The 23,004-nt window shown below is 30.0% G+C and overlaps 1 protein-coding gene across 4 annotated transcripts in view; it reads left to right on the forward strand.

Moving 5' to 3' along the window:
- The first annotated feature begins 4,390 nt into the window (after positions 1–4,390).
- Positions 4,391–23,004, forward strand: part of LOC148307360 (uncharacterized) — an 82,502-nt gene continuing 63,888 nt past the window's right edge. For 2 of the 4 annotated variants that reach the window (XM_088263562.1, XM_088263565.1), the window contains exon 1: positions 4,391–5,082. The gene's annotated coding sequence lies outside the window, so the exon portion shown is untranslated. The other 2 variants (XM_088263563.1, XM_088263564.1) reach the window with 2 other exon arrangements.

Genomic DNA, 23,004 nt, shown 5'->3' on the forward strand with positions numbered 1-23,004 from the left:
AATACATACCGGCTTCACAAACTACATTCATGAACGTACAGGACGACTGTTACTAACGTCTGTATTTTATATTTATAATTTTATCAATATCTTTATCGATGTTTGAAGCGAATGAATTGATTGCAAAATAAAGATGAGAAATTAAAACGCGATACATAAGAGCGGTTCTTTATTCGAGAATCAAAACGAAAACTGGAACATGTTGCAAAACTTGATTCTATTGTATATCAAAGATGGTTTGCTTAAGGGGGTACTCGCAAACATACAATTGAGTAAGCGACCGGCTGCGCGAGGGGCTAGACGTATCTCCGCGCACATAAAAAAATAAAAATATATACATAATTTTTTAATTATTTTTCATTGATTTTTTTGTACAAATACATATTTAAATAATACAAAATATTTGTGTAAATATACAAAACATTTCAAATATAACGTTTCTACCTCTCTAATAAAGTAGATACTTGTGTTTAGAGAGAGAATTCGTTTTACAATTTTTTATATTTTTTATAAATAAAAAAAAGTGAATTAAAAATAAACAAAATATACTTTGGTAGGTAGGGTGAGTCGAATATATTTTTTGAATTTGGTTTTAAAGGTTTGATATTTTTTTTATAGATTTTAAGTTTTCCGTTTATTTTAAGTTGATTAAAATTAACATTGGATTTTTTTTTAGAAAATATATCGAAAAAATATTTTTTACTATTTTTTTAAAATCCGTTCCTTTCACAAACTCTTCTTTTCAAAATCTTTTTTTTTCGAAAAAAAACTTTAATAAAAAAACGTTGTCTTAAGAAAAAATCAATTACGTTAAATGTTACCTGGGTTTTAAGAAACTAAAGTTACTAACGGGCTATCGAAAATCCCGCCTTCAAAAAACTAGAATTCAATGGGTGTCTGCTCAAATTTGTGAGCAGCCTGTGCTTGCATCAGCAGAATTTTGATAAATATCATACGATCTGCAATAGCGGGGGAGCTTCCTTTGTGCATTGATAACAGGAAAGATTAAACGGAAATATTGTTGATTCTGTGTTCAATATCAGAATCTGATTTTGCTACAAAATGCATATTTTTATTGACTTATGTCAACTTCTCTAAAATAAATAAAAAATCAAATTTATATCATAGCATAGTTATGGTGGAAATATGAAAGTCTGGGTATTGGGCTTGCGATCTGTCATTGGTGAAATTAAGTGATCAATTTATACATAATGTAACATTCACCATCCAACCTCACCTTTACTTGAATTTGTAAAGGAAAGAATAAACATCTCGTCCGTAAATGCTAACAATTCCCAACTAAAGGTGGCCTCGAAGGTTGTATCGAAAAATATTACGATACATTTGACACTTACAATATATGTAATTTTCGAAATTTGAATAAAACAAGGTAGAATGGTGAATGTTACACAGTGTGTAAAGTGATAAATTAAACCAGCCAATGACAGATCGTTGCTCTGTGAATACCCAGAGTTCTATAACTTTTCCCTGTTTCAATAACTTTTCATCACATAGATAACATTTTAACAAAAGACTTTTAGGTTTTCAGTGCCAAAAGAACTGCAGAATGCAATAGTGTTAATTGTTTTACCCTATTTAGCATTATTTGTAAACTTTCTGCCTGCAGTACACTACATAGTAACTGGGCTAACAAGGTCCAGTGGCCTTGATCATGGATGCTGCAACACAAGTCTGCTCAAGTTGTTGGAATAGCGCCAAAATCCTGTGTGTGTTACCGAACTTATCGCAAATGAGAAGGAACCTATTCAGATTAGGTACTTGCACTATTTGTTAAGAGTTACAAAGAAGGTGCACACAAGTGACACAAGCTAGTGCGAGTACAACCTAATGTGTACTTCTTACTATTTATCATTTCCCAAAAGCAGTGATGTCCTTTCATTCTTCGATTCAATGAATACAATAATACTTATTTATTTTTTTACAAAAATGTTAATAAAATTAGTATATAACCACTTACCGAGATTTTTACGTCTACCGGTTTCGAGACGTACCCGTCTCTTCGTCAGGACAATCACTAACACAGCATGCAAACAATACTACCCTTCACCATCATAGCACCATTTACACACTCAAAACTACACAAAATGTCTAACACATGCGATTTTTGGTCGACCCGAAGACCAACATGCACTATAGTTTTCAATACAGACATGCGTTACGAGCCGAGGTTAAACGTATATTTGGATAATATATAGATTAGGTATATTAATACAATAATGTTTAATAGTTGTTATATTGTAAATCGATAATACTGTAATGAAAGCAAAGAAAGCGCAGAGTAAGGAGTTGATTGGGAAGAGTAAGGAGATCCAGGAAAAGTATAATTAAAAAAAATTGTTTTGCAGGAGTTTATCTGATAAAGACGAGAGCTTTTAAATCAGATTCGGGTGTGGGAAGAACCTTTCAATGTTAAAAGACCGTAAAAATGAAATATGAAAAGCAGAAAAAAGGTATCTCCCAAAAATAGAAACGCAATTTAAAATTTAGCGGATAAAACAGATTTCTGTATTGATTAATCTTCTTTTATACGCGGAGATAAATAAAATATAAGAGCGAAGGGGAATAAAAGCATTTACGTCTGTTCAGATTCAATTTGCAGAATTCTTCAAACGATAAAGACAAATAATGGGATATGAAGGGAGGTATAACGCTCCACTCGGAAGTCACGATCCTCCAGAGGCTCGAGGGGGATAACTTTTGGGGTTTGGGATTAAGGGATGCAGGTTAATCTTCTCGTGTTTATTTTATACCCATAGAGAAGTTTTTCCCAACTTATTCACTTCAGAAATAACATTATTCAATTAGGAAAATGCGCCACCTTTTGTATTCCGATCGGTATTTTGCTCGCCAAAAAATAGCTTGTATATCAGATCGTTTACATACCTTTCACATTTTTATAACTGTTACTATTCAATTGCGTAACCTCAAAGACCTCGTACACATTAACAGTGTTCAAGTTTCACAAACTACTACGAGTACACGGGTATGCAAACCCGAGTACTCGTAGTAGCTTGAAATAGCTTAAATAGCATTTCTGTTTTTCTCTCTTTCTTCCACCATTTACTTTCCACATATAGTAATAATGTATTTCACTAACTAACTAACCATCACGCCGCTTTTTCGAAGGGGTAGGTAGAGAGAAAAGAACTCCACACTACTTTGTGTCTGTAAATCATGCATCTCCTCATGCATACCCGCCGATTAATCCGACTCCTGACCTGACCACTTTCAAGTATTTGAAATACTTGATTAGGTACGCTAAGTTTTTTTCGGTCTTCACTCATTCGTTCCACATGTCCAAACCATACCTTTCTTAATGTCTTCGATGCTTATCTTGGTTAAAATGTAGGTTGCAAAAGCTTTAACATTTAGTAGGTATTTTATTATTCCAATACTATTGTTCTCTTTAAATATTTTTAATAACTATCCGATTAAAGTACGATAAGTAAACTTGATAACGCTTAGGTCAAAAAACGATATGTTTATAGTTCTTTAACAATAGTTGTTATCGTTTATCAACATTTTGTTTTTGATAACAATATTTCCCGAAACGCTTATAAAGTTACTAAATTTGTCATAATATTTACCGTTTCGTTAATAAAGTAGTTTATGTACCTACCTGCCTGCCTTCGTAGTGTAATAGTTAGTGTGTGTATCTACCATGCTAGATGTCCCATGTTCGATATCAAGGAGGTTCAAAATAAATATCAGCGATTTTTTCTTTTCCAATATTTATTTTATTGTACCAGGAGCGCAGAATTGATCACATTGCCTTAATGAAGTTAAAAATCTGGATAATACATCAATTCATCTAGAACCCTATACGTATACACCATTGGATGTGGTTAATATTTCTTCTTAATCTAGGGTTGCCATTTTGTTTCGAGATTCAGGAGGAATATTTTTAGTTAAATGTAGAGAACAATTTCAGTCCCTTATTTTTAGTTTTCCACTATACTCGTAGCATACAAGTAAAGACGTAAATAAAATATAAAATGTTAGATTTTCGTGAGCATAAAAGCAATTATGGATGTTCGCATTGGCTTTATATGCAAAAAGAAAATCGTTGGCGGTGTTATTATGATAACGAGTTTTTATATAAAAAACGAGGATATACACTTGTAATTATGTTAGATAAAAGAAAAAATAAATGGACAAATAAGTAATATATTTGAAAATATATATATACTTTTAGTAATAATAATAATTATGTAGGTAGGTAGGTACATTATTTGTTTTTAGTCGCTGAATTCAAATCGGATTATATTTTGGAGCGCGTATTTTCCTTGTGACGTTTGGGAGTTTTCCCATAGGTGGCGCTGTTACTACTGAAACTACACTGGCTCGCTGAAACACTTCGGAATTCTTCAGTCGAGGAATGAACTCGGAGGACACTCGACGCGCGTGAAAACTTTCAAACAATTTTTAATATATTTTCACGTAAATTTACAGGTGTTAATAGCATTATTGTTTCGAAATCGATAACTCAAAATCACGACAATTTAATTTATATTCGTGGACTAGTGTACAGTTATAATACATTTTCTGAGGTTGAAATTTCTTTGCAAATAAATAAGGGTTACTTATTGACAGTACGAAGGGTTGTTTATGATAAAGTATAATAGTTGAAAATAAATTTGGTTTTTTAAAAATAAATGTTTATATTCTGCATACTTTGACAGACATTGGTTAATATTTCTTTAGAATAATATTTAAAATAATTGTGAACTGTAAACATGCTATCGTAAATTTATGTATATATTTTTTTGCAAAAATAATTTAGAATAATATCTCGATTTAATGCTTAGTAAATCCAATATTTTCGTAGAGTTTTTAGCAGTTTTGGATATATATAACTATCGGATGATATTTCGATATAAATACAATTATAAAACTTAAAATTTCATTATATTTAAAAGTAATGTAAAAAGTATACACGGTTTAATATGGACAATGAGTGGAAGAAATCAATACCTAAGAGAGGAATGCAGATGGAATGAAGTTGGAAGCTGCAGATGAACTCCAAATACAGAATTATCTGCTTCAAGTAGTTTAAAGTCGGTGAGTAATTCCTTTTCCTGACTCGATACAGGACAGAAATAAACTCTGGTTTAGCGCATCTGGTGATCCTTCAATGCGAGATCTTAGGAATATTTGTTCCTAACAGTAAGTATCCTATAACATCCTTAATACAAATGAAAAATTATAATTAAAGACATATTAAAATTCTTTAAATATGTACATTATTAAATTGCAAGTAACGATTTTTTTAATTTTATGATTGTAATTTTTTACATTTATTTCGAAAATGCGTATTATGTCAAAATCATAGGAACCTACTTAGTTAGAATTTTTGACATTAAAATCAAACATTCTACTAGCATAATTTGTTTATTTTTGTGACTGTTATTTCGCCTTCTTCTACTATTCACCCATAAATCAAAAATGTAAGACAACTTTTTAAATTAATCATTTATGTTTGCTTATAATTTGTTTTAAATTTATAAAGTTCATAATTTAACATTGCAAGAAATGGACTCTCTCAATCAATTATAATGTATTTCGCTCTTCCACCAGCAGTTACAAAAAGATGAGAGAAAATAATAAAAACGCATTTGTTTACCAAATAAACTTAATAATTTCGTTTTCTCACGTCGTGCCCTCGAGGTAATATTTTACTGAAATGGCGCCATGTTAATTATCTAAAATTATTAAGATATTTTTTATTTGAATTTGAACTAAGTACGTGGTTTAAACAAATGTATTTTTAAATGACTTAATACTTACTCATATTGTTCTTAATAAAAAGCATATTTTATCAAAATGTATTAAAATGTGCTTTTTACACGTGTTTCAATACATTTATGAAGATTATCGAACTTTGTAAATAAATAAACATATTACGGTGTTTGATAATGATGTTGAGTGCATCGTTATGCATTTTACAATTGATTTTAATAAATACATAGCTTTATTTACCAAGAAAATTTTGAATAAACATTCATTCTATTGTATATTTATTTATTCTATATTTATTTATTCTATTGTATATTTAAACCGTTGGACTTGTTTACATTTAACCTAGGTGTTTATAATTTATTTCTATCCATTTTTAATAAATGTTTTACTTAGTAAATACCACTATTTCTTAAAATCTACTTGCATCGAATGCAAAGGAATAGTGGTATTTACTATGTAAAACATTAATTTTGAATATTTATTATTTAATTAAAAAAAACTCCATAGACAGATATCAAAGCACAAAAAACGTCGTTACTTTGGTGTTGAAACATTTTTATTTTAATATGTAGTAATGTATTAAAATTTATGATGTCTCTACGTAGGTTGAATTACTGATTAATTCCTTTCGTACCAAATAATGAAATCGAAGTAGGTACCTCAAAGAACAATGCAGATTTTTTGTATACGAAACAAGTAATTTCGCAAGTAATTTTGGAGACAAATCAATATTAATTTAAAGTAAAAAACAGTAATATGTTTACAGACATTGTCCTTATTTTTGCAATAAAAATACCAAACAATATATATAAATATATATATATATATATATATATATATATATATATATATATATATATATATATATATATATATATATATATATATATATATATATATATATATATATATATATATATATATATATATATATATATATATATATATATATATATATATATATATATATATATATATATATATATATATATATATATATATATATATATACATATATATAATATTTACAAATTTATGAGGAGAGACACATTTGAACAGAAATACATTCTCATGTTGATAAAGTTTCTGTGATATATTTAAATTTTATTAAATTAACATTTTTATAATTTCCATTACAAAGAGCTGAGGTAATAACATGATGCTTAAAATCGAGTGGGTACAATCAGAATAATTTGATCGATTATAATTATACGTAACACATTCACAGACTACTTTCTTTCTAAATAGAGAGAATGAAATATCCACCTCGAATATAAATAATAATTTTAAGACAATGAGATAACAATGAAAATAAAACAGAAATAGGCCATTGCATATACTTGAATAATTAGTTCAGCGACGACAGAATTGTTAAATATTAGGTAGATAAAATGACAAAAAGTTAAAAATATAAGTTCAATCCGTCTATTTATTTTACATTTTCGTCTGAAAATTTAATCGCCAATTGCTTTTGTAAAATCGACCTATATTTTGTATCAAGAATGATATATAAATGTCCATACACACATACATACATACGCATATGTACGTACGTCTCACGCAATTAAAATTCGAAGAATTATTTTATTATTTACATTTTTCCTTATAGTGAAATTAATTATGTATTCGATTTTTTATAAAGTGTGTATAAGCATAAAACGCTATTAGTGCCATTTTATAAACGAGACGATAACCTTTGTTTTTGCAGCCATTTTCTGCTGCAACTAACGTTAAAGGCAGTCCTTTTTTGCTGGAACGTACGTTAAAGGCAGTGATTTTCAGCTGTATCGTATGTTTAAGATAGTAATTTTCTGCTGCAACGTATGTTAATGGCAGTAATTTTCTAATGCAACATACTTTGAAAGCAGTCATTTTCTGCTGCAACGTACGTTGAAGGTAGTCATTTTCTGCCGCAACGTACGTTGAAGATAGTCATATTCTGCTGCAACGTACGTTGAAGGTAATCATTTTCTGCTGCAACGTACGTTGAAGGCAGTCATTTTAAACCTGCTTTTACGAAGCAGCTCATGTTGCTATAGCGATATAGATAGGTGAGCTGTTACCGTATACTGTATAGAATACGCGTATTTTTATTTTATTTTGGGTATCGTTCATACTACTACCAACAAACATAAACAGCACGATTAATCAATTTATGAATATAACTTTAAAAAGTCCACTGTGTTTTATTCAATCTAATATCAGAATTGAACTAAGGACGTTTTGTGTTTGAAAAAAAAACACCAATGAAGAATCCTACTATAAAGAAAACGTATAATTAACTTTCAGTTATGCTATGCAAATGTCACTTCTACGAACTATTTCGAACCCCTACGCATAACAGTATGTCAAATACAGTAATACCTTGCATAGTCCGGTTTCGACTAGTCTGTTTTCACTATAGTCCTATGCAAAGTTTTCAGGTAAAATAACTTGAATTTAATACACACATAAAGAAATAAATCATGATATTTTCATATTCGCTACTGATGATGTTTTCCTGGTTTATTGCTGTGATAATTTAGCACTTATAAAGACTCTTATGATGTGTGAAACTTCTGTTAATGATTCGCGCTACGGTAACCCAGTAAACGCTTACATGTATCGTGATTCTAAACGCGTCATAAAAGCAATACAAAAAGTGAAGGAGAACTTTATTATCCTTGTTTATCTCGAGTATTACAGTATGTATTACAGTTGCCCACGCTTCGCTCCAAACCGACGAACATAAACATAAATATATCAATATCTTACTACATTTATTTACGCTTTATTCGTAAACCCTATTGACCATTTCTTAACAACAATTTTTCTCAAATTCAATAAACAATATTTAACACTTCATCTAGGCTCAAAAAGCTATATAAAAATGAAAAGAAATTGAGAAGCTACAACTCATATACTAAGCTGTGTATCCAGCAATATTGTAGTGATTTGGTTAGGATATTGGCTAGCATTTATGTGGTCCCGGATTCGATTCCCTGAATGATACATGCTAATTTAGTGCGAATCAAGCTTAAATTATTCCTAAAATAAATAAACAACAATTTGATTGAACTGAAGTGAATAATCCATTGAAAATTATCACCGCACTGAAAGTCTGGTAATAGTTCTCTATGTCTTATTGAAACTGCTTTCAAAGTTGACGTGAAGAATATTTCGTTCTTATATTTTATTAAAAATCGATAACGAATGTTGCCACTACAAGAAAAATAATACAGCTATTTATAATCTTATATACCTGATTTATTTATGAGTCGGTTCAAGACGAGAGTTTCGAGGACGTGTTAGGCTCTACATAGGTTGCCACAACTTGAATCCGATGTTCATTTGTGTATATCATAAGGACAGAAATATTTATTTGAAAAAATATGTTAGCATTAATTTTTTTGAAAACCCCTCGTGTAAACATACTAAACCGCCAGATATCAAGTAACCAAAGACGAGGGTACTGACTTCAGTGCTGTGTGACGTCATGACGCAGGTTTATAGTTACAGTAGGTAGGTACTTGTTATTTACTTCACGCGCTGAAGAAACTGCGAGATATGTTCAGATTTCAGATTCTTAAGTACTACTTATGGGTAGATGTTTTGGATTCTGAAGACACTATTCCTAACGTTTTCTTATCTCTTTTCTCCAACAATGAAAGTATGACTTTTTTGTTTCAGTACATCGCGAAAACACATAATTATGACATCGCCCTGTAAAATTTTGATAGTTGTTATGATCAATCCTTATATTTAAGGTGCTTTTGATGATAGGGGTTAATTTTTTCGATAAACCAACATATTTAATGTACAAACTAGTTAGCCTCCTGAAACCTAGCATCTACCACAGAAAAACATTACCACTTTAAAAATTTAATGAATGGGTTTGTAACTTCAGTATTCTTTCTTTATAATGTCTTTCATAAAGATAAAAAACTTACAGCTTAGTTTTTTAGTTTATTATAAAGTCATTATTATAGATGTTAAAATGGGTAAGATTATTTTGAAAGTATTTTCAAAGGATCTCGTACTTAATTTGACTGTTTATCATGATTTTATGTGCAATAAATAGTGTCAGTTTGCCCAAAATTTCATCATAAATTATTCCAATATATGTTTTACAAATAAATTTAATATCCTTTTTAAATAAAGTATCGCGCAACGTCTTATGTAGACTAAAACTTGTTTCCCAAGTAAAAAAAGGGATTTATTTTCATGATTACAAAAATAAACATTTATGCATAAAATAATTGTAGGCCTTTGTATTTTTTCAAGGTATCTATGCACTTTTTTGGAGGCTGTGATAAATTTTGTTTTTCTTTTTGCTCCTTTTCGAATGTTTATTTTTTGATGCTTTACGAATATTTTTGATGTTATGTTACGAGCACAATAGAGTATTCATAATAATTTAGTTCTATGCAAGGCCGTTGAGTAATTAAACTGGCACGAGCTGCACTCACTCATAAATCATAAAGTTTCTACATTATCCAACACGTTCCATATCAGTAATGTAACATACGAATGTACTTGAATTCTGGTGCATTTCTGCTAATCCAAGAAAAAGGTAAGTATATTTACGAAACATAATGAAAATAGGTTGGGTAAATTTCTCAAAAAAAAATCCATGATAAAAATTTAGGGACCAAAAATTTTATTGCAATATACTTATATTTTTTTTTATATTGTAAATTAATATAACAACTCTTCACACAGTGACATTTATATTCCATTAGTTTGTCTGATGTACGAACATCGCTTCAGGCTTCAGGCATTGAGCGAAAGGTACAGAAACACAATTTTGGCATTAAATCTACATATTAAAAAATGTTTTATTGATTTTTTTTACCCCTATTGTGACATCTATTTAAATTACTAACTAACCATCAAGATGCTTGCTTACAGGATGGACAGGAAGGCTAGAACGCCCAACGCTTTTTGCAAACATTCTCCGCGTTTTCCGCATTCACGCATCCTCTCATACAAAATAATAAACACGTATTGCTTAGCCCTAGAAATGTAATGTGTATTAAATACTAAATAATGGGCAAAATAGTAAACTATACACAAATGTATGAAGTTCTCACTTAAGCTAGCCAAATGCAAGGTCGTAAGCCCTGGGATGCTCAGATTTTCATCTTATTCCATATATGAACGATAGATACCTCATATCAAGTTGAGATAGTTAAAATGTATATGTATATTTAAAAAAAAATTATTCCACCGCGCCGGAAAATTTGAAAGGAGAGAAATATATAGCTACTAGCCAGTGCGTAAATGTGACGTCAATACTTTTTGTTATTTTTTTATTTTAACTTTTACCTTGTAAAGTTTGTGAGACGTGTGTCCATAGATAAAACCGTCTATAGTTACAGTACTTACCCCTAGCTTTGGCAGTATAACTATAAGTTCATATTTTAACTTGTGTTCATTTCTTTATTTCCCTTTATGTAGAGATGTTTTTTCTTCCTTGAATAATCCATATTTGTATGAATTTGTATGCCATTAATTTCGAAATAAGCTATTCATACATTTATATAATACATTTCCATATAATATGATTGCAGACGATGTCACAAGTAAGGCTCTGTGTGATGATATTAATTTAGTTGGATGCAAGTCATCTGTTCCAATCTAGTTGGCAAACTCAATAATCCTTTGTCTCCCTACGTCTAATTGGGTCTCTACACATTCCAGAAGGAATGTCCTGCAGCTGAATGTATTTCCGCTGATTGCTTGAAGGAGAACATTCAAAGGGGATTAGAATTGCACTAGCGCAATAGCTCATTGTTTTTTATTTTTTTATTTCTTCAGTTAGCTTATATTACATTTATTACAAACTATTATTTACACTTCATTTACATCACACACATGTTTACATTTTCTTATGCTACATTTATTTTTAAATTCTTTCAGACTCTTTTCATTCTTCTTCATACATTTTAAAACCCTATATTCATAGTACAATTTTTAAATTTTCTTATTTTAAAAGTCTTATTTTATCCTTACTTCTAGAAAGAAGTAAATGATTTTTTTTATATTTAAAACTGCATTCGTATAATATCTAGGCATTTTCTCGTAACTTTTTTTTAAATATAAAATTAAGCATATTTTATATTAGTCACTTTTTTTATAGGTTACCGGTTGAGTTCTCTCATTTTTTGTGTATTATGATATCTTTTCCTTAAGTTCTATTCTCACAGCTTTATTTTGTAGTATTTATGCGTCTTGAGAATATTTTATAATCCTCAAAAATCAAATAAAATCTCGTATCTGCATGCGTGTAAATAATACAAAAACAATAAAGAAATTACAGGCTGATGTTTTTCAAATGTATTAAACATAAAAAACATTAATTTAAAACATACTTATGTACATAAATTTTTTATTCCACGTTTTACGAAAAAAGTATCACCAAATAAATAAATCTGTCTCTTATCGAAACTCCTCAAAAAATCAGTTACTTTAGTTAGTAAGGAGAGTGACTAATTATTTACTGTTTCAAAATTGGCTATTGTTTGGACAAAAATAATAAATAAAACTTGAAATCCAACTCCGCCTCCGTAGTGTAATAACTTTGGAGAGGTTGATTTAGTTTTCTTGGTTTATTATTGTGCCGTGTGTCGCAAGTCCTACTTATTGACGTTTCAGCCTTCAGACGTTTTTATGATGAAACATGTCGGATGAAAGAATTTTTTATAACTTTTAATAAGTTTTGCCACATACTAAATAAAATATTTTTTTTTTTACCATGCACTAGCAAATATTTTAAAATTTGTATTCAAGGTATGTACCTACTGAACACATTCATTCGATAGCTGAAATAAATATTTGGTAAAAGAAATATGGTATACCCGTATTCAGATATCAAGTTAATATTTGAGCTAACGAAAAAGTCCATTTGAAAAAAAAGGTTTAGGGCAATCCTCCACCCCTCTATCCTACCCTCATCTTGTTCATCTATCATTTACCTAATAGACGATATGTGCTAAAAATCAATGTAAATGTAATACTATATCGTTACGCTCACTATTTTCAAAACAATAAGTAGAATTTGGAATAATTAAAAAAAAGTCCTTTATTTATTGCACTTGTCTATGCTTTTGTTTGTTTGAGAAATGTCAGTTTGGAAGTTTGTTTTGTTATTAGAGCAAGTAATTGATTTAATTTATTTAACTTTTACAATACCTAATCATTACTGTTTAAAAATATATCCATCTTTAATTTAAATTTTACTCGATAAATACCACGATTTAAAATACAATTGTTATAAGACTTTCAATTAATGAATTTATTGAAAATATATCTTTTTTCTTGCTAAAAAGTCACATAAGAGTGCTGATATTTTGAAAATCGCAAATAAAAAAAAATAAATAAAAATCGTAAATAAAACAATTTTTATAGAATATACCCCAATTGAGGGTTAAACCACCCTATCTATCCACAGTCGAGCACTAATCTGACACATTTTTCAGTGCTTTATTAAATTTCGTTGAATTAATTTTTAATTTTAGAAAGTTTAAAATATATGAATCTTAAAAAAAAACGTAGTACGAAAAATAAAATATTTACTTTCTCAGTGCCAAGCTTTATTTTTTATTATAAAATATGAAGGAATGTAGAATAAGCACGGTAGGTACTTGAGCATTTTCCAGTTGGCAGTCCTGACGGGCCTGGGGAGTAAGATAAAATGAATTTTAAATTATCTGATGGAACACTGTGGAACTCTGCACAACTCCGAGATATTGTGGAATATGGAGCACGCAACGTCAAACGAAAGACGGATAACATCATTTCAAAACCAACTACTATATTTATTGATCTGGTATTTAATATGTAGAACTATATTATTTATATTTTAAATATTGAAATAAAACACTGATTTTAAGGGTCTACTAAGTTGTAAATTTAATTTAAAAAAAACTAAAAATTAAATTCGTGTCCACAGTAGTTTGCTAATGCCCTGACAAGGCGAAATAATTATTATTAAATAATAAAAAGGCGAATTTTATTTTGATGTTTAAAAAAAATTAAATATACAACCTAGTAGAACCTATAAATCAGTGATTGGTTTTAATATTTCAAAAATTAATCACAATTTATTCAAACACGTACATAAGTAAACACTAAATTAATTACAAGATTTATTACTGTATAACAAAAACATCAATAATATATGGAAGACTGCAAATTTACAGGGCTACGACTTGTCATGGGTTGGTTTAAGCGATCACTTTACATACGAGTAAAATTCATCATTCTACCCATGATTGAAAACCACACTTCTCAAGTTTCAGATGTTACATTTATGGTTCAACTGAAAATATTTTGTGCAAACTACTTATTCGGCACCATTTATGGTTGATTAAAAGAAATATTAGCAGAGACCTTTATGAAATTATGTATCTTTAATAATATCTAAATTAATATCTTTCCGAATTATCGTGCACTCTCAATTTATACTTTTCTCTGTAAATGCCCAGAGTTCCATATTCTTCATCTATAATATGCTAAGATATATATATAATTAGTAAAATATCTTCATAATAATTAATCCTTAGTAGAGTTAAACCCAGAATTTGTGAATAAAGACTTGTATAACAAAATATTGAGAATAAAATGAATTGGTCGTAATTAATGGCTTCTATATTGGCAATGATGTTTTGAGAGCAACATTAGATCATCGCAAATTAACATTATTTTGACCTTTTACTAAATGTTTTATGGGACCATTAAGTGATGACAGTGACTCACCATTCACTACACCATTCTGGATTCTTAATTAAGGGATTAATTCATATTAACTGTCCGGCAAGGCAGAGTATGCGACTTTTAGTTTCAAAACACGATACATATATCCACATTCGTGCTTTGAAGATAATTACGAAAGACGTTTGTAGGTTAAAATTTAAGGCATAATAACACACAAAAATGATATACTTAAGATGTACTTTTTTTTCACTCTAATATTTATTCAATATTACCCTGGACTTGAAGCGGAGGGCTGATCGCCTTTCCTTCGTGTGTTAACGATCAAGATAACACTGCGTTTATATGATGCAGTGCCCTATGCACCATTGGGGTGCAGATAGTTTGGATATGTCATGTTTTGAATCCAAGGTGAGGATTTGTTACCTCTCTATACTGGATATATTACAATTTGTACCCAACAAATGCTGTACACCAGGGATGGGGAACTTTGTCTACATATATTACATTTGTATCCAAGAAATGCTTTAGACGAGGGGAAGCCCGCATTCATTTATCTGATTTAAACATAAGGGTACGTTTGTAAAATAAAAATCAAGCCAATTCATCTACTGCGACTTTTTGAGTTTTGCGGACACAAACATACGAAAATTGAATTTTTATTTGCAAAGTCATTAATTTTTTTACTTGAAATTCTGCACAGTCAAATGGTTACTTTTTTTAGAAATATTGTTATATTATTAGTAAAAATTACGTAGTTTTATAAGTGTTAAGTTTGAAATTAACTCTATACCATAATTTATACGATTTAATACTATGTTTATACTAAAATTACACCAAATCTATTGTATTCTTAATTTAATTTAACTTTATACATACCGCTTTTTCTTAAAATCTATTGTGACGCGTGTTTCGATGCATTCCGCATCATTATCAGTTTGCGTAATGGTAAACACCGTATGTTTGATAATACATATTTCAATGCGGATTGATAGATTTTAAGAAACATTGTTTATATTTACAGAGTAAATTTTAATTAAAAAATATACAACCGCAAAGTGACAGCCGAATCATTTAATGAAATTATCTAGTATTATCCATTGATTATGTTTTTAGGTGATATAAATATTGCGTCAAATACATATAAGAAAAAATCTTGAGATGTATGTACATAGTTAGTTCCTTTATTTATGAAACTGTTGGGGTTTTCAATGGGTGTACGCTAGTAATAAAATTTGATTTTACGTTCGCAAAATGTGACTGTAATGTAAATACGACCACATTTTCTTAAATTTATTTGTCGGAATAGAGAGGCACGTCCCGGAATGGTGACGTCTGTACAAGTTTGCTGGAAAATAACATATTTGCGGTAAATCGAGTTGAGTAGCGTCGAGGAATTTATCCCTCTTGAAAAAAAATTGGAGAACTTTTACAGGACGTGAATCTCTGGAGCGTATCTAATTTAGTTTTTTTTAAATCTCGCTCTCAAATAATTGCAAGATATGAATATTATTTCCCAAAATTTTGGTCCATAGTATCGTCTCCCTAGATCTTCTCTTGATTTGCCTTCTTTGGTGGGTAATCGTCGATGTATGATATCAGCGAGAGAGAGAGAGATGAAGAAAATAAGATTTGCCTTGGCATAAATTGCCTGCATTCTTCTCAGAGCCCGAATCTATCTGCCCTCTAGGGCCTCTGTCGCCTCCCTAGAAGTCTTCAGGCCCCCCGGGGTGCGATATTGGTGACTTTGGTTGACATTGGTTAAGGTGAAGGAAACATGAAAAATACATTTTATACTATTCGTTGGATCATGAATAGAGAATGTTCGAAACGAATATGTTTTAAGACGCATGGTAAAAGAGAGAGATAACTTAATTCATTGATTCGGCAGTTACTTTGTGGTAATATCAATCCATTTTTGATTTTAGTTTTAATTGGTACGTACCACTATATTTAAAAGCCTTTTGTGACATGTGTCTCAATACATTCGGCATCAATTTACATAACGATGTTTGAAAATGATGCGGAATGCATCGAAACACGTGTCACAATAGAATTTTAATATTTTGTGGTATTTATATAGTAAAACTTAAATTAAAAAATAATATAAATATTGGTTTCTAAAATCTAGAATACTCTGATTATTTTATGAGGGGAGATAAATTTGAAACAGTACGTATTTTATCAAAACGCAAAGTCAAAAGTAAACGCAGCAAAGGAAGAATACTTGTATCCTGGCTAAGAAACTTGAGAGAGTGGTTCCACTGTAGCACTAACTCGCTGTTTAGAGCGGTTGCTGATACAACGAAAATTGCTCTAATGATTATAAGTTGAACTAATGGCTATTAATGGCTTGACAGATAAAAGTCTACTGACGAGAAATTAAGTGCATTTGAAAAGCTAAAAATATTCAGAGAAGCCACTTTTTTGTCTACGTTTATTTTGAGTACGGTTTCTTTTGTTTGTTTTTCAATTTTAAAGATTTACAACGAAATGATCTTCATAAATAAAAGTCTAAATGGTGTAATATGGTGATACGTTACTTATTTTCTGGCAGCTAGCGAAGAATTAATAATATAGTCGAGCCAAACTTCATAAAACAATCATCGTAATACATTATCGATCACTCGAGACTAGAGACGCATTAAATATACATTATGACTGTATGTTGAGAAGTATTTATTATTCTATTTGAATTTTTATTCCTACGAAATTCAGAATAATTTATTATAACTTGTAAAATATTGGTGTTACAAAAACATGTTCCGAAGTTGTAAATGTATGAAGTAGGTACGATTTATATTCGAACAACTAAGGAAAGTTTAATTATTTACCAAGTTTATGATCATGTTTTCAAAAACGTTACATGATATAGATATAGTCTTAGAGAGCAAACGTACCATATACATTTTTTTAAATTTTTTCATTACAGAACCTATCGCGCTTTTTAAACGCTAACCTCCGTCTGCCATAAAAGCAGAAGCATCTTTTTAGTGTCTCGTAGACAAAACCATGTTTTACAGCAAAATGTCGTTTAACCATCCAAAAATGTAAAAAAATATCATTTATATAGTTAAATATAATTTATGTAAAAAACGTTCATGAACGTATTCACAATTTTTTCCTTGTAGCAAATCTTCATAAGCTGGTCCAACTTTTTGTAAGAAACAGTAGTTTTTGTAAGTACCTAAATAAGTCATATGTATTCGATGATGGAAGAATTAAGGTGTAATTTCAAATCGGAGGTTCCGGGTAATCATGGGTAGAATAGTGAATGTAACACGTGTGTAAAGTGATCACTTCACCAGTTTATGACAGGTCTTAAGCCCGGTAAATACCTGGAATAATTTTCTTCATCTATGATGAGATGTAAAAGTATAAGAGTGTTTTCACTGTAATATTTATTTAATTTTAGTCTGAAGCGTAAGACTGATCACTTTGTCTCTATAAAATAAACGAATAAATTAACATTGTATCAATTTGATGCAGTGCCGTATGCGCCATTGGATGCGGATGAGGGTAAGAAGCAAATTTTTAAATTATTTTGTTGTAAATGTGTTTATCTTAAAATTCGCTTTTGTAATATTTACAAATATAATTAGAACGTTTGCCCTCTAAGGCATCGATGTGTACAATTTTGTCGACAGTTATTGTTATAACATATGCGGGTGAATTTTCGAGCCACGACTGTTGAATCTACCGAATGATGTTGGGTAAAATTACCGCCATTTGACCTAACCGGTAATACCGAAATATTTTCTTTATTACCGATAATTGACTGACGTAACCATACAATGTGGTTTTTTGTCGTGCTCGTGCAATTTACGCAAATTGCGTAATATTAATTCGCACCCTACACGTAAATTATCGCAGAGAGATAATTTGAAGACAGATATGTTTTAAAGAAATCACGTCAACAGAGCTATTTTTATTTTTCGTTTATTTTTTATTTATTTATTTATTTCATAGACACATTTTTTTTATTTTTACTATATGTATTACGGCTCTTTAGCTATTATTATGTCTTTAGAACCCTAACTATCCATCATATCATTTCATATTACATCCTTGGCTCCTCTGCGTTGCCCCCTTAACTCTTTACCTGATCCTACTTCTTTGTCCTTCTTATTTTCATCAACTTTACAGTATTCTAAATAAAAAATATTGTATGATTAAAATGTAACTTTGTTTTAAAATCACTATAAAATTTAAAGTGATTTTTAAACAAAGTTACATTTTAATTATCAAAAAGAAAATCACAAAGTTAGTGCTTCAAATATAAATTATATAAAATATTGTAATTATTTTATCATGCGTGCTGCAACTCATTATGTATATATATATATATATATATATATATATATATATATATATATATATATATATATATATATATATATATATATATATATATATATATATATATATATATATATATATATATATATATATATATATATATATATATATATATATATATATATATATATATATATATATATATATATATATATATATATATATATATATATATATATATATATATATATATATATATATATATATATATATATATATATATATATATATATATTCGTTTTCACTTTTGTTCCTATAATCAGTATCTGCCCTCTAATTTCAAATAGTTATACTACAATATATAATGTATAGGGTAGACTGGGTACGGTTGAAACAATTTTGCTTATATTGTCCATAGAATTGTTCTTAACAAGTCAAGCGATGATGAAGATGCATTAAATACAAGAGTGTGTTTCTGTCTACTAATGGGAAGTATTATTTCAGTACCCGGTGTGTTATTTTTAGTGGCAGATCAAATTTAAAAAATATATCCGATTTGTTTCAACCGTCCCCATACCAGGGGCAGTTGAAACAGTGATTGGGGTCAGTTGAAACACACGCAAATAAATCAATATTTAATATTGTAAGACGTTTTATTCATTATTTTTGTTTGTTTTATAAATAATTATGGCCCCGCATGACAATATTAATCAGTCTACAGATATGTAATGAACAAAAACAACTAAAAACAATGGCATTAAAAAAAAACAAATCGAACGAAAATAATCTGTGAATAAAATAAAATGAAACACTTCTTTCATTTTGATTAGTCATAAATCAAGCGAAAATCTAGCTTTGGGATCATTCCGAGTCGCAATTGTGGCAAACATAGCTAAGACCACCTTTTGTGCAGTCTTCTTGAGTCCACAGTTTACAAGTGGTGCACTGTATCCACTTTTCACCGGATTTGCTCTCTGAATACAGTGACAGACAAACAAGACAATAGCACTCGTCCTCTTCTGATGATGATTCCTGTTGCGTATTATGATTATTTTTCCTTTAACGATCCTTCTACTTTTTCCTCCATCCAATCTTTTCTTGACTTACTTAGTTTTCATCCGTTTCAACCTTATTTCATGTTCCTTTCTTATCTCTTCTTTCTCTGTTTTTTTTAGTAGCAAGTATTTTGTAAGCTCCTGCTCCTGCTCTTTATTAAAAACTTCGTTAGGGGGTTCATATCCCATTTTCTTCTTCACCAGATGCATCTCGCTTTCGTATATATATAATGAGCGAACAGTGGATTGATTCATGCTTCTCCGCCGCTTTTCGCAATGAATCTCCTGCTTTAACCTCCTCATAAGCGTATATATACCTCGACAAGTCGACCTCCCCTCTCGAAGTCTTTCTTGCGCGTACTCTCGGCATCAAGAAAACAGGAAAACTGAAAAAATATGTTGTTTCAACCGTACCCACAAAAAATGTTTCAACCGTCCCCAACCCCTCCTTTAGGTGGAAAACAGAAAATAGTAATGTTAACAATAATGGCACATTAAAACTAATCACTATATCGTGTTCTACAAGCTTCATTTCAAACACGAAATCATACTCAATAATCTCGTTTCAATAGAAACCGTAATAAAAGGAAAATTCTCGGAACAAAAATACTTACTTTTGGTTATCAAAATACAATAAGACCTCCTACAAGCAACTGCACCGTGCGGCGAGCGATGCAACATTGATATTCGTGTTTGAACTTGTTGTCCGCTTTGTTCGTCCCTTGGACCCTTCACCCTACCGCATACGGTTTGCAAGATATTTGCTCTGTTTCAACCGTCCTTTGTTTCAACCGTACCCAGTCTACCCTAAATATTACACAGTATTACTTTCATGTTTTAGTTGGTTGTAAGATATTGCTTCTAAGCAATTAGCCCGTCAATAAACACTTATTCTGAAATAGATATAAATTATTATTCTGATACTTATCTGAACCCAATGGTGCATAAGGCACTGAAATAGATCGATGCACTGTTAACATGATAGCATATCAAATAGTAAATTCATTATATTTATAATGTAAATTACATGGCATAATATAAATGGAGTGAATTACGTATTATGTATACTAATTTTCACCACTCAGAAAATCGAGGCAGTAAACTCCAGCATGGTAGCTAAATGCTCTAACCCCATTAAAAGCGGACAAAAAGTACATAAAATAAAAAAAAAACTAACTAACTACTCAAGGGTAGGCAGAGAGAAAAGAACGCCACACCAGCCTGTTTTTGCAAACAATATTCGTCTCTTCCACATTCATGCATCCCTTCCTGACCTGACCACGCCGAAGTATTTGAATCGATGTATTATATTTCATTTCGTTGAAAGCAGTGTCATATGCACTATAGGCGTAGAAGACCAGAATTTTTATTGTTTTTGCAATGTTTTATTTGTTACAAATAGTATGTGAATAAAATATACAAAAATAAGGTCATTAGAAATTACCTTTCACTTTCATTATCTCTTGTAATGCTCTTGTAATTACTTACTTATTTACAGTTCGCTGAATACATGCGATTAGTATGCATGCGATAATATCCATATTACTCCAAGTTGACTAGTAATATTGTAACTACACCACCATATAAGGATCAGCACGAGTAGTGTTATATTTACTAGGCATTCCTCTTCTCATGGGAGTCGTACAAATTCCCCGTGGGTTGCTTTTTTCTTTATTTTCTAACTAGTTTTTACTTGTAAATATGTATTTGGGTGGTTCATAACCCTAAAAAAGCTTATTTAATTTGATTATAAATTTCTTTACTTGCATGTAAAACCTATTTGCATATAAGCATAATAAGATAAGTGTCAGAAGAAATCCTTCATATAATCAAATGTAAGAACTTTTTTTCTACCTCGATCTTTAAAAAAATGTTTCTTTTAAACGAAAAAAATACAGATGTACGCGAAATTTTAGATCGATCGGTGAAATTTATTTTATTTTTTATTATTTGGTCGATACCAAATAATAAACTAAAGAACATCTAGGTTGTGATGTAAAAAAATAAATAAAAATTAACACTAAATGGAGAAAATCCAGATTTGTGAACAAGTATTTGGACACACTCAAAATGTTGTGCATAAAAATAACTGGTCTATTATAAGTTGCATTAAAAATTGAAAATCGTATTTTCAAGCGTTTCCCAGTACGTAAAAATAATCCGGGTTTGGATCTTCCATACATTAAAATAAAAGCTTTTTCAATCCAACTTAGATGGCTGCTGTGATCTCATATGTACTGTGTCACGAGATTAATGATATATCTAGGAGTTCCTCGAGCAGTGTGGTTGGCAATCATGGGTTGCACTATGTAAAGTGATCACTTTACCAGCCTGTTAAATACCCAGGTTTCTATATTATTCTTCTTCCATGTTGAGATGTAAAAAAATGTAAAGAAAAGCTATAAGTATTTTTTTTGTAAACTGGGTCGGATAAGTGGAACCCAGCTAATCGGAATCTGCATATTACTTCATCATCCGATACCGTATTTATAACTATGAAGAACGATGATTTTATCTGAAATAAAAAAATATATGTATCATAAAAATGCGGAAATGTCACGGCGCATCGCATATGTATTGTCTGTCTGTGCTCTGTGTTATCGTAACACAACTCGTTAAAACACATTCAAAATATAACATGAGTACAAAATTGAGTAGTTTTCATATCTAATCATCCTCTCGACACATACAACTGCTGTCTCAGTTTATTTATTTTAATTTCGATTAAAAATAATCGGACTGAATTCGAAAACAAGTATTATTTACAGGTCATAATATTATAACCTATTTAACACTCACATACATCGCTCACTCCTTTCAAGAACGTCATAAATCAAAAATCGTCAATTTTCAGTTGTGCATGTTTTTGGAATGCCCAGAAAATGTACTATATCCCAGCAAAAGAGGCATATTTTTAACTTCATATTTACCCGCCACATGGCTGAATGTGTTGTTTTTGTATTTTGAAGAAAATGTATTGTTTAATTATATGTTTATATATACTAAATATTTTTCAAATGGAGAAAAAACCTTCAGGTTTTACCTAAAAAGATCTGTTGCACAGTAAAAAGTTCAATAAGTTGCTTAATATTTATTTTTAATATATTGTATTATATTTTTAATAACGTTCTCCTGCAAATTCAAGTTTTTTGATTTATGACGTTCTTGAAAGGAGTGAGCGACATATTATACGAAT

The sequence above is a fragment of the Brachycentrus maculatus genome, unplaced genomic scaffold, assembly GCF_059751285.1.
Source record: "Brachycentrus maculatus isolate JH-2025_06_01 unplaced genomic scaffold, ASM5975128v1 h1tg000201l, whole genome shotgun sequence".
NCBI classification, from domain to species: Eukaryota; Metazoa; Arthropoda; class Insecta; order Trichoptera; family Brachycentridae; genus Brachycentrus; species Brachycentrus maculatus.